Consider the following 13,427-nt stretch of genomic DNA (forward strand, 5'->3'; position numbering starts at 1 on the left):
ACTATTCCCCTCCATGATAAGCACTATTCTATAAACCAGTTCTTAGGCTCTGTTGCTTTTGACTACTTGTTATTCCATTAGTATGTTTCTTTATATTCCACACATAAGAGATGTCTTCTGTATCTATTTCTCTCTGACTTACTTCACTCAGTATGATACTATCTAGAAAATCTCATATTATTTCCATAGTGGTTACACCATATTGAGATACTAGCAATAATATACAAATATTTTCTTATATGCTCAGAAATACTCATTATTTTTAAATTTTTAAAATAGTAGCCAGACAATTGTCATTGTTTCTTTAAAAATGAAGTTAAGACAAGGGATGTGACCCAGACTTGTATATGTAAGGTTCAGGTTTTAATCCCTGGCACCAACAACAAAGTATGCTCACTAACCTCAATAAATTTAAACTAGAGATTAGCAACAATGATGTGCAAAAACTTCTAAATCTCTGGAAATTAAAAATATCCATATCAATATCTCATGAGTTTCAGAAATAGTTTTAATTTTATGAAATTAACAATCCATGGTTTACTATCATTTACATATAATAACCTACTGGCAAATATGTTCCTAGTTTTAATGTTGAAAATCTAATCTTGGGGTTGAAGAGATGTACAATAGGTAAGGCACTTTCCTTGCACACTGCCAACATGGGTTCTAACCTTTTTATAATATTCCACTGAATGCGGTTCAATCTCCCGCATCCCACATGGTCCCCTGAGCATGCCAGGAGTGATCCCTGAGCGCAGTAACAGAAGTAAGGCCTGAGCATAGTCGGTATGGCCTCAAAACAAACAAGAACAGAAATCTAATCTTATACATAAGAACATATAGTAAAATTTGTGTTATGATTAGTTGTTTCCTGTGCTTTACACTTTGCTAAATATTTTTTGCAGGGAGGGGCTCACACCCAGCCCTACCCAATGTACTATCATTAAAGCGCCCCCAAAGGAGAATTTTTAGGGTAAGCTTAAAATGTTTTGAAATTAATGAAAAATCCAGATATCAATGTTTATAAAATGTAGTTAATATAGCACCAAAAAGGAAAATTTTACCATACATTAGAAGGGAAGTAAGGACCAAAATTAGGAATTCACATTTCAATTTATAGCACAAGAAAAGTTGGGGCAGGAGAGATAGTACAGCAGGTATCCACATGTAGCACACCAGGGTTTGATATCTGGCACCCCAATGGTCCCCCGAGCCAGCCAGGAGTGATTTCCAAGTGCAGAGCCAGGAGTAAGCCCTGAGCACAGACTGATGCGGCTCAAAAACAATTAATAAATAAACACTAGAGGAAATATCAAATTAGGGTCTGGGGAGACAGTAGAGCAGGTTGGTTGCTTGCCTTGCACTCAGTTGGCCCAGGTTCAATCCTCAATAGTACATATGGTCCAAAGCACTGCCAGGAGTGATTGCTGAGCAAAAACCCGGGAATAAGCCATGAGCATAGCATAAGGTGAGGTACAATACCAAAAGGAAGAGAAAATGAAGCAAATTATAAACAAAATAGGCAGAATAAAGGAAAAAACTAAAATTGGAAATCAGTTAATTTGTTTGACTCTAAAGCTTTTATGTTTTTAATCAAATTAAAATCTAGTCCTTTGAAAAATATTTAAAAAGTGATAAAACTATAATCAGATTGAAAAAAGAGCATAAACAAAATACAAATAATAGTAATATAAGGATAATTATTATTGATCTCCACAAATATCAGAAATGCAACGAGGGAATTATACAATTAACTATGTCATAAATTAAAAGGCATAGATAATGCCCCATCTCACTTTCTCAATTGGATTTATGTCTTTATTGATCATTAAAGTGGGGCAAAGGAAGTGTCCTTTTAAAACTCAGGCAAACTGGGAATTTGTCTTACATCTTGTCGGAGGAAACAGTATGGAAAAAGTAGACAAAATAGACCAATTACTTTTTAAAAATTTATTAAACCTCACAGAAGATAAAGAAAATAACCCAAATAGTCACAAATCTAATTTTAGAAATTGATTTCTTTGTTTTAAAAAGTCCTAGAAAAACTCTAAAACCAGCTGATTTTTTAAAATTTTTAATTTTATTTTTTATTTCTAAAAACTTGTTCACAATGTTTTGTTACATTCAGTATTCCAACACCAATCCCACCATCCCAAATGGATTTATTGATGAGTTCTATAAAATATTTAAGAAATACCTATTTCACCTCCAAAAACACTGTCCTCCCATTGTTTATCGATTTGCTCAAGCGGGTCCAGTAACGTCTCCATTGTGAGACTTCTTGTTACTGTGTTTGGCATATTGAATATTCTCAGTAGCTTGCCAGGCTCTCTGAGAGGGGCAGAGAAATCGAACCTGGCTCGGCCAGGCTGGCTGCGTGCAAGGCAAACGCCCTACCACTGTGCTATCACTCCAGCTTTCACCTCCAAAAAATAGAAGGAAAATCTTGAAAATAAAATCTTGAATAAAATCTTCATTTTATATGAAGTTATTATTATCCGGACACCAAAATCAGACAAAAAAATTACAAAAAAAGAAATTTGTAGACAAATATCACTCATGAGTAGAGATCTAACATATTCAGTGAAATACTAAAAAGAAGCAATGCAATTTATATTATACTCATAAGAAAAAGATGATTCTATCAATAGATAAAAGGCACATAACAACACACAATATCTATTCCTGATAAAAAATTTAAGCAGTGGGGTGGAGACAGGCACTTGCCTTCCATGGTGATGAGTCCAGTCTGATCCCTGGTACCACATATAGTTCCCAAGCACCATCGGGAGAACTCCTAAGCACCTTTGGGTGTAACCACAAATCCAAAATAAATAAAAATTTAAAAAATAAAAATATTTTGTGAAATAGAAATAGAATTTATTACTGTCTGATAGAGTATTTTGTATGAACTAAATCTAACTCTGACAATATATTTTTGATAAAAGATATATTGGTTTTCCTCTAAAATCAAAGATAAAACAAGATATATACCACATATATTCTATATTATTAATTCACTAGCAATAAATGTTCATATTAGGAAAAAAGAATGAAAAATTAAAAATTCATAGCATTCAACTTAATAATAACTAGGGAAAGAATAAATTAAGCTCAAAATAAGCAAAGTAAAATAAATTTTAGAAACACAAATAATATGCTTTTAAATTGTAAAAAGTTAAGAAAGTTAAAAAGTTGATTCAGCCTGGAGAAATGGGGCAATAAAAACAACTCAATGCCCAATAACTGAACACTTTGTTGATATAAATCAATTTTTTTAAATATACAAAATTAAAAAACTCACTCAAGAAGAAATATATGACCTGAATAGGTCTATATCTACTAAATAAATTGAACTTACAGTTACAAACTTCCAAACTATAAACGTCTTTAGGTTGACATGATTTCACTGGAGAATTTTAACAAATATTTAAAGAATTAAAGGATAATAAAACCCCAAAATTTAAAGTAATCAATTTGATAATTTTTGACACATATGACTACTCTGCCAGATAAAGGCAGAGAATTGGGATTTTTAAATATTTAAGAACACTATTTTATATGAAGAAATGAATTGGGTAGACTAAGTGTATCACACATATCATGCAATATGTTCCACTAAGTAAAAGTCACAAAATAAACACAGTTCCCTTTTCTTTCACTTATAACCCCAGTCGATTCTGCACGTAGAGCAAGCGATTTGCCCTACGTGTGCCACTCACGGCAGATAGCACAGCAGTAGGGCGTTTGCCTTACAAGCGGCCAACATGGCCAACCCAAGCTCAATTCCTCCACCCCTCTTGAAGAGCCTGGCAAGCTACCGAGAGTATCGCACCCGCACGGCAGAGCCTGGCAAGCTACCCGTGACGTATTCGATATGCCAAACACAGTAACAACAAGTCTCATGATGGAGACGTTACTGGGCCCGCTCGAGCAAATCGATGAACAGCGGGAGGACCGTGACCGTGATAACCCCAGTAACTTCCCTTTACAACAGCAGCAGCAGCAACAACAACAACAATGCACACACACCACTTTTCTTTTCTTTTGGGACTATACCCTGTGATGCTCAGAAATTACTCCTATCGGTGCTCAGAGGACCATACAGGGTGCTGGGAATCAGAGCTGGGTAAGTCATGTGCAAGGTAAAACACACTATACACTCTACTATCTCTCCAGCCTATATACCACTTTTAGAGCATCTATTTTGTAATCAAATCTTAAATAAGGTCCTTGCAATAAAAGAACTAACAATTTGGTTGTGGATTTAAAACTTGTACTGTCACATGAAGCCCAAAGGAGTAGACTTTGAGGATTTGAAAACTGGGTTGGATTTTTACAGGCAACACAACTTCCTCAAGATAACACATCTCAGGATAGAATTATTATATCGGTCTTAGCAAATTACACTGCTTCTGCCTGAATTTCTACCAAGTTGTATAGTTTTGTGCCTTGAAAATCTCTTTAAAATACATCTTTTTCTGAGCCAGAGAGATAGTACAATTCCATCCTGCAGTTCCTTCCTGGTTCTTCGTGAGGTCCCTGATAACCGCCATAAATGACCCATGAGTATAGAAGAAGTAAGCCTTGAACACTTCCAGGTGTGTCTCAAACACACTCCTGACTGAAAACTCATCTCTTTCAGGACTAATATGCTTACATTTATTTGGATATATTAATCAAGAACTTAAAATAATTAGATATTGTATATATAAACAGTACTCAATGAAATAAACCTCCATTATCAAATAACTTTATTAGTCAAAGGAGAGATTACATAATAAACAAATAAATTAAAGATAAAGTGGTAACAAATGATACAATGAAAATTAAATCAAGACATGTCAACAGAGATGATGAACAGGAGAGTTCTCTGTGTCCTCTAAAGGTGATGGGGGGAGGATTTTTGTGATTTGAGGAAAGACATAAAACAAATGAGGAAGATAACAAAATGGTGCATATCTGGAGAGAGGACACATTCCATACAGAGGAACTAGAGAGTAAATGTCCCAACTTATGGCTGGTCTGTTGGACTGGTATAAGATTAAGGTATGGAGAGAGAAAATGCAAATCTTTGTGTAAGCTGTTAAATACTGTTGAGGTAAGAAACCAGTTGGAGCAGAAGAGAAATATGATTTGACTAATTAGTTTCAAAAGGACCATTGTGGTTGCTGTGTGGAGATTAGAATAAAATGGGGGGGATTAAGAGTAGAAGAAAAGAGATCAGTTAGGAGGATACTAGACTAATCTAGCTCAGAGATGATAGTAATTTATAATAAGGTGGTAGCAGTAGAAAGGATGAAAAGTGGACTGTAGAAACGTAAAATGTTGAGTTGATAAAAATATTAAAGGATTTAGCTATGGGCTGTGGGAGAAAAGAAATGGTGTATAATTGCTAGAGAAATATCCCTCCTTTTATTGGGTCGGGGAGGTGGGATCCAGTGCATAGGCTGAGCTCTAGATAAAAGCATGTATAGTTTCTCTATTACAACAGAAAGAAGATATAAGAAACAAGCATGGGCACAAGGAGATGAGCAGATGTGGGAATAGAAATTTGTATAAATTCACAGCAGATTATACTTTTCCTTTTTCATTTAATGGAAAAACATGAAGCTGAGTGTGAAAAAGACAGGGGAGATAGACAATAAAGGAGTAGAGAGGGACCAGTAAGTATTTACCCACTTTGACTAAAATCAAAGCAGCTATAGTTACTTCACCAAATCCTCAGCACTTCTGTATGAATTTCATTGAACTGAGCTGCGTTCATTGTTTACTCAGTATATGTACATCTTTTCTCTGTTATTGCTCTAGTTCCTTCATTTTAAATACTCACCCTATTGGGCACTCTATAAGTATTTCAACTTACTCCAAAAAATAATAGATACAAACTGTCCATTGATTTATAAAGAGAAACCTCTATATATACAGGGTTTGACTATGATTTATATATGGACCCCACTGACTCAAGGCCTTCTCAAGTTGGGACGTACATCCTCCTGCGTCCCAAAGACTTGGCAGCCACACTCACGTCCTATCACTGCTGCCATGTAAATGCATCCTCAAGTCTTGTTCCAGAGACTCATAAATAAATATCAAGAGAGCAACTAGCTGCAAAATTTTCTTGGATACACATTGGCTGAGACCTCTGGGGCCAGCTGCTCCTATGCTAACAAAGCCCCAGCAGCCTCTCCCACCCCCAAAGACATCCATATCTCCACCTGAATTGCCCAGTTAAATATTCTAGATTTTCTGAAGTGAAAAATCTCCAAACTCTACAATACTGAGACCCCAGTAGCACACCAGATTCGATAGTATGTAATGCAGAAGCCAACAAATATCAACTAACAAAAACATTAACACTGATAAAATCTCAGGGCTGGGGCAAATGGAGATTTAACTGACACCCACTCAAGTAAATCCATGAACAAAGGGATAACAGTGATACAGTGATAATTTTCTTCAAGGATATTTAGTCTCCAAGATTATATAGTAAGAAAAAGTTAGAGCTATAATTTTAAATCAAGTCTGTTTCACAATAATCTATTGTTTACAATATATACTAATTTGATGTTTTTATGATTTCTTTAGGGCTGGAGTGATAGCACAGCAGGTAGGGCATTTGCCTTGCACGTAGCCAACATGGCCGACCTGAGTTTGATTCCTCTGCCCCTCTCGGAGAGCCCGGCAAGCTACTGAGAGTATCTCACCCGCACAGCAAAGCCTGGCAAGCTACTCGTGATGTATTCGATATGCAAAACACATTAACAAGTCTCACGATTGTTACGTTACTGGGCCCGCTTGAGCAAATCGATGAACAATGGGAGGACCGTGACCGTGATGGTTTCTTTACATGTATACCAAAGTTAATTTAATAGATCTTCTCTTCAGCTGTTTTTAATAAACAGGCTCATCCAAGAAATTCTCACCTTTACCTAGGTTCACACAGAGAAAAAGAGAGACATCTACTAAACTGGATAAAAATAAAAGTAGGGGAGTTAATAAATAAATAAATAAATAAATAAATAAAAGATAAAAAGCAAAAATAAAAAATAAATAAAATAAAATTCCAGTTTAAAAAAAAACAGAGCCTAAAAATTCAGGTTCATCCAACAAATTCTCACCTTTAGTTATATAACTTTCAGTTAAAAATTTCATTCACAAAAATATTTCATCCACATCATATATAGAATATAGTATCCTGCAGACATTCTCAAATGTGTCAAGGTTCATAAATATATTAATTATAGGTAAAGTCAGACTGTAGTGATAGCACAGCAGGTAGGGCGTTTGCCTTGCACGAGTCTGACCCAGGTTTGATTCCTCCGTCCCTCTCAGAGAGCCCTGGCAAGCTACCAAGAGTATCCCACCCACAAGGCAGAGCCTGCCAAGCTCCCCGTGGTGTATTCACTATGCCAAAAACAGTAACAAGTCTCACAATGGAGACGTTACTGGTGCCTGCTTGAGCAAAGCAATGAACAAAAGGACAACAACGGCATTGCTACAGTGCAGCTAAAGTCTAGGTCTCCTAAATATAATTTACTGATCATATCAAGGTATTTTTATTGTCATTGACTATCTTCTCAAAATCATTGTGTTAGATAGAAAGAGACCCACAATTCATATGATCTCATTTGGAAACGGGGTCTTTTAAAAAGAAATCAGGGGAAATCAATATAACTTCACATCTAAAGGTACTAAAAAATTAGAACAAAGGTCAAAGTCAACAAAAGGAAAAAACAAAGTTAAATAATGAAATGAAAATTTAATAGAAATATAATTAATAAAGTCCAGAGTATATTTGTATAAAAATAAACATAACTGACAAACCAATAGCTAGGTTCACACAGAAAAGAAAGAAATCTAATAAATTGAAAAACTAAAAGGGAGAGACATTAAAACAGATATCACAGAAATGGAAGTAATTAAAAAAAGAAATCAGAAAGACCATAAAAGACTACTATAAACAAATTTATGCCACAAATTTGGACAGTATAGCAGAAATTAACAAACGTTAGTATCATAAAATCTTCAAAGATAAAATCAGAAGTAAAAAGGAAACAAAAAATCATGGGTAAAATAATATTTAAACAGTAACTGGAAATTTGGCTCAAGTGGAAGTGTGAAGTGTACATATCTTACATATCTGATTACATTCATGATTCGCCTATATGCAAAAAAGGAAATAGAAGAGAGAAATTAAAAACAATCTTTTTACAGTTGTGAAAATCAAGTGTCTGGGAATCGACTTAACAAAAGAAGTGAAAGACATAAACAAAGAAAACTATAACTCAGTATTAATAGAAGTATAAGCAGACACAGGGAAATGGAAATACATTCTCTGTTCTCTGTTCATGGACTGACTATTAAAATTAATATTATCAAAATGGCAATATATATAGAGATTAAATGCTGTCACTATTAAAATATCCATGACACCAAAGGACATCGATGGTGGGTTTGGTGTTGGAATATTGTATGCCTAAGACTCAACTATCAATAACTTTAGCAAAAGCAACCTTAAGGAAAAAGAAGGTGGTAATTTTCCCTTTCTCCAACTTGGTACTATACTATAAAGCTGTAGTTAACAAAACAGTGTGGTACTGAAAGAAGGACAGTCTATCAGACTAATGGAATAGAATTGAGAGTCCAGAGGCAGACATTTACGTATAACGACAGTTAACCTTTGATAAAGGAGCAAAAACAACGACGTAGACCTAGAAAAAGCTCTTCAGCAAATGATATTGAGAAAACTCATCAGTTGCATACAAAATAAATAAATAAATAAATAAGCTCGGACCACTTTCTAACATCATGCATAAAAGTCAAACCAAAATGAATTCAAAATCTTAATATGAAACCTGAATCCAGAGATCATATCGAAGGAAATATAGGCAGACTACGTTGTGATATTCAATATACAGGGATCTTCAATGATCCAATGCTACTGACCAAGCATGGAAGCAAATATGAGACAACTGGGACTACACCATACCAAGGAGCTTCTCACTGCAAAAGAAATAATGAGCACCCAAGCCGCAAATGGTAGCAGCCCTGGCTTTGGTCCTGGTCCCTACCTGGGCTGCAGCAGCAGCCTCCACTGGGGCCCAGAGGGCACAGTGCCACTGACGGGTCAACCTGGACATGGGGAGTGAAGGCATCAACAACCTGATGGTGCCCTCGGTCATCCTAACACCCGAAAATTGCTGTTTTTGTGTCTGGCCAGATTCCAATAACTCAGGACCGTGTTTTCTGAGAAATTAAAACGCCAAAAATTGGCTATGTGGAAACCATGCCCACAGACCATCTCTGGCTCAGCCATACAGGTTCATTTATCAGCCTTGTTACAGAGACCCATAAATAAATCTCGAAAGAGATCAAAAGCCACAATTAATCTTGGACCCATGCAAGGCTGAACAGACTGGGGTAGAATTAAGGGGGAGGGTTTGCCTGGTGCCTACTCAAGCAGAGCCCCTAGCAGCACTTTCTCACACAATCTAAAATTGTTGCCATGTCCCTGACTGGACTCCACCATCTTGGGACAGACATCCGAAGACAATCTTCTGAAAATTCAGAAATGCACTTTTGTGACTGAAATATTTGGGTTTTTTCGAGTCTGGATGGACTACCTCCCACCACCCCACTGTACTTCTGGAAGCCTCAGCAGTCATGTCCACACCGCAAAGCTGCCACACACTTAAAAACAGTTACTCCAGACGTACCTTCCCATTAAGAATGCTGAACACCCTGAACAAACAAGATGACCTCTTGCACCTGTACTGCAAACCATAATGCACAGTGGGGTGATGGAGTGGTTGGGGGGAGTGGGAAACTGTGGACACTGGACATTGTGAGAAATGTACACTGGTAGAGGCTAGGTTTTGGAATATTGTATGACAGAACACCATGAACAACTTTGTAGTAGTCTCACAGTGAGTCAATTAAAAATTAACTTTTTGGGTTTCCAATGCTGTGCTGGCCTTCCTCCCCTCCCAGGACAATTAATCTGCCAGTATTCGAACCCGAGACTTGGCTTTCTTTGTGCAAGCACCCCAGGCATCCTCTAGGACCCTGAGAAAAAGCAGCTCTGAGCCTCTTACTCTTCGTCCTCAATGCTGTGCCAGTCTTCTTCACCTCCCAAGTCAGTTAATCAGCCAGTATTCAAACCCAGGACTTGGCTTTCTCCGTGCAACCACCCCAGGCGTCCTCTAGGACCCTGGGAAAAAAAGAAGCCCTGAGCCTCTTCCTCTTTATCCCCAACGCTGTGACAGTTTTCTTCCCCTCTCAGCTAGTACCCCCTCCACTAGGTTCCCCAAGGGTCATGGCCTCTTCGGGAGTGGCTTCTGAAAACGTGTGCATGGCCTAATGCCGGGCGGGAGGGTGCTCACACAGCCGCAGGTAGTTTACTCATATCAAGAAATCTAGTGTAACATCTCAGTTCCCATACCTACATACCAACATAAAGAAACAAAGCAAGTCCCTACCATGTGAGTACGAAGATGAAAAGGGGCCAGAAGCCTCAGTAGGTGCTACTCACCTAAAGAACATCTCTGAGAAAGAATTCAGATATAAAGTCATGAAGATGTTTAATGAACTCAATGAAACAGTGAGACAAATATACAGTACATTAAAGGAGGACATGAAAAAACAATCGAGAAAATATGTGAAGAAATGAGAGCAGAAATTGGAAAGTTACGCACAGAAATGTCACAAATAAGATTCCGTAGATGAAATATAAAACTCAGTCTGTGCCCTCAACAGTACAATGACCACACCTGAAGATATTATCACTGAGCTGGAAGATCAGCTGCACCGAGCCAACAGGCAAGAACAAACAATGGCAAGCGACCTCAAAATATCTCTTGAGTGAATCAGGGTCCAAGGAGATGATTCCAAGAGGAACAATATTAGAATCATTGGAGAACCACAAGCTCAAAAAACAATCCCAGTGAAAAAGCCACGGTTAAACAAATCATTGCTGAAAAATTACCAGAGCTGGAAAATGCATCCATTCAGATTTAAGGAGCCAAAGGGTGCCAGGTAAAAGAGACCGTAACAAAAACACTCCAAGACATATCATAGTTAGAATGATGGATGCCGCAAATAGAGACACAATACAGCAAGCAGCAAGGTCAAATAAGGAAATCAGATTCAAAGGAGCACCCCTTAGATTCACAGCAGACCTATCAGAGGAAACACACCAGCCCGAAGGCAATGGTGGGATATAGAGAAAAAATTGACCAAAATGAACGCTTCGCCAAGAAAACTCTATCCAGAAAAACTTTCACCCAAACCCTTAGAGAAAGATGACACAAAACCCCATAACAATAATCTCTCTCAACGTCAATGGTCTAAATTTACCAATTAAGAGACACAGAGTGGCAGAATGGATTCAGAGACAGAACCCAACATTCTTCTGCCTACAAGAAACTCATCTCAACAGTGGGAGAAAAAAGAAACTCAAAATTAAAGGATGGAAAACAATCCTGCAAGCAAACAGCTCCCTCAAAAAAAGCTGGGGTGCCATACTAGTATCCAACAACATAAATTTCAGTTTGTATTTTAGAAGAAGATTAGAAGGGACAGCGAAGGCCATTTTCTATTCATCAAGGGATACGCACAGCAGGAAGAAATCACACTATAACATGTACGCACCTAATGAAGGCACAGCTAAATATTTAAAAATCTGCTAACATTTTAAGGAGGACATTGCTAGCAAAACAATAGTAGCTAGATACTTCAACATCGCCTTATCAGCTCTGGATAGATCAATAAGAACAAAACTTAGCAAGAAAACATTGACTTTGTAGGAAGAAATAGAAGAGAGAGAGGTCTTATAGACCTATACAGGTCTTTACATCCCAGAAAGAAAGAATACACATTCTTCTCCAGTGTGCATGGAACATTTTCTGAAATAGACCATGTGCTAAGACACAAAACAACTCAATCGGATCAGGAAGATAGAAATAGTATCACCATCATTTCAGACCATGTTGAACTAGAATAGAAGTGAATCACACACAGATCACACACAATCATGGAGAACCAAATCAAACACCTGGAAATTAAACAACTCAATGTTAAACAATGAGTGGGTCAGGAAAGTAGTTAAGGCCAAAATCAAGAGATACCTGGAAGCAAATGAGAGTGAAGACACGAGCTACCAGAACCTGTGGGATGCAGTTAAAGCTGTGTTAAGCAGAAAATTTACAGCTTTGCAAGCATTTCTCAGGAAGAAAGAAAGGGCCCATATAAACAACTTGACTTCACAGCTCAAGATCTTAGAAAAGGATCAACAAAAGGAGCCCAAATCAGGCAGACAAAAAGAGATCATAAAACTTAGAGCAGAAATCAACCACATGAAAACCAAAAACATAATCCAAAAGATCAATGAAACCAAGACCTGTTTCTTTGAGAAAATAAATAAGATAGATAAACACTAGCAACACTCACAAAGAAAGAGAGAGGGAGAGAACCCTAATAACCGAATCAGAAATGAGAAGGGGGATATCACAACAGAAACCAAAGAAATTAAAAAGATCATCAGAGACTATTTTGAAAGTCTGTATGCCACGAAACAAGAGAACCTGAAGAAATGGATAAATTCTGGGTGTCCTATAATTTCCCAAGGCTGAATCAAGAAGATCTACAGTACCTGATAGACCTATTAACATCAAGGAAGTTGAAACTGTAATCAACAGTCTCCCCAAAAACAAAACCCCAAATCCAGATGGATTCACTAGAAAATTTTTCCAACCATTTACAGAGGACCTGTCACTGTCACTGTCCTCCCGTTGTTCATTGATTTGCTCGAGCGGGCCCAGTAACATCTCCATTGGAGACTTTGTTGTTACTGTGTTTGGCATATCGAATACGTCACAGGGAGGTTGCCAGGCTATGCCGTGTGGGTGAGATACTCTCGGTAGCTTGCCGGGCTCTCCGAGAGGGGCGGAGGAATCGAAATCGGGTCGGCCATGTTGACTGTGTGCAAGGCAAACGCCCTACCCACTGTGCTATCGCTCCAGCCCACAAAGGACCTATTACCAGTTTTTCTCAAGCTTTTCCAGGAACTTTAAGCAACAGAAATTCTCCCAAACAGTTTCTATGAGGCACATATCTCTCTGTCACCAAAATGAAACAGACACCACAAGAAAAGATAAGAAAAGATGGTTCATCACCATCTCTGATGAACATGGAGGTGAAGATTCTCAACAAAATACTAGCAAATAAAATTCAACAGATCATCAAAAAGATCATACACCATGACCCAGTGGGAATTATCCCGGGGATGAAAGGGATGGTTTAATATTCAGAAATCAATCAACATAATCCATAATATGAACAAAAGAAAAGATAAAAAGCATATGATCATATCAATAGTTGCAGAGAAAGCATTTGACAAGGTCCAGCACCTGTTTATGATGAAAACC

The 13,427-nt window shown here is 37.5% G+C and overlaps 1 protein-coding gene and 1 non-coding gene across 7 annotated transcripts in view; one reads left to right on the top strand and one right to left on the bottom strand.

Annotated features, from left to right (window-relative positions):
• The window catches only part of EDA (ectodysplasin A), a 746,096-nt gene that overhangs the window by 611,977 nt on the left and 120,692 nt on the right, over window positions 1–13,427 (bottom strand). The window lies entirely within an intron of this gene.
• LOC130038275 (small nucleolar RNA SNORA27) lies at window positions 1,783–1,909 on the top strand. The gene has a single exon (XR_008794649.1). It is a non-coding gene; the product is annotated as a small nucleolar RNA SNORA27 (small nucleolar RNA).

The sequence above is a fragment of the Sorex fumeus genome, unplaced genomic scaffold, assembly GCF_029834395.1.
Source record: "Sorex fumeus unplaced genomic scaffold, SorFum_2.1 ptg000073l, whole genome shotgun sequence".
NCBI classification, from domain to species: domain Eukaryota; kingdom Metazoa; phylum Chordata; class Mammalia; order Eulipotyphla; family Soricidae; genus Sorex; species Sorex fumeus.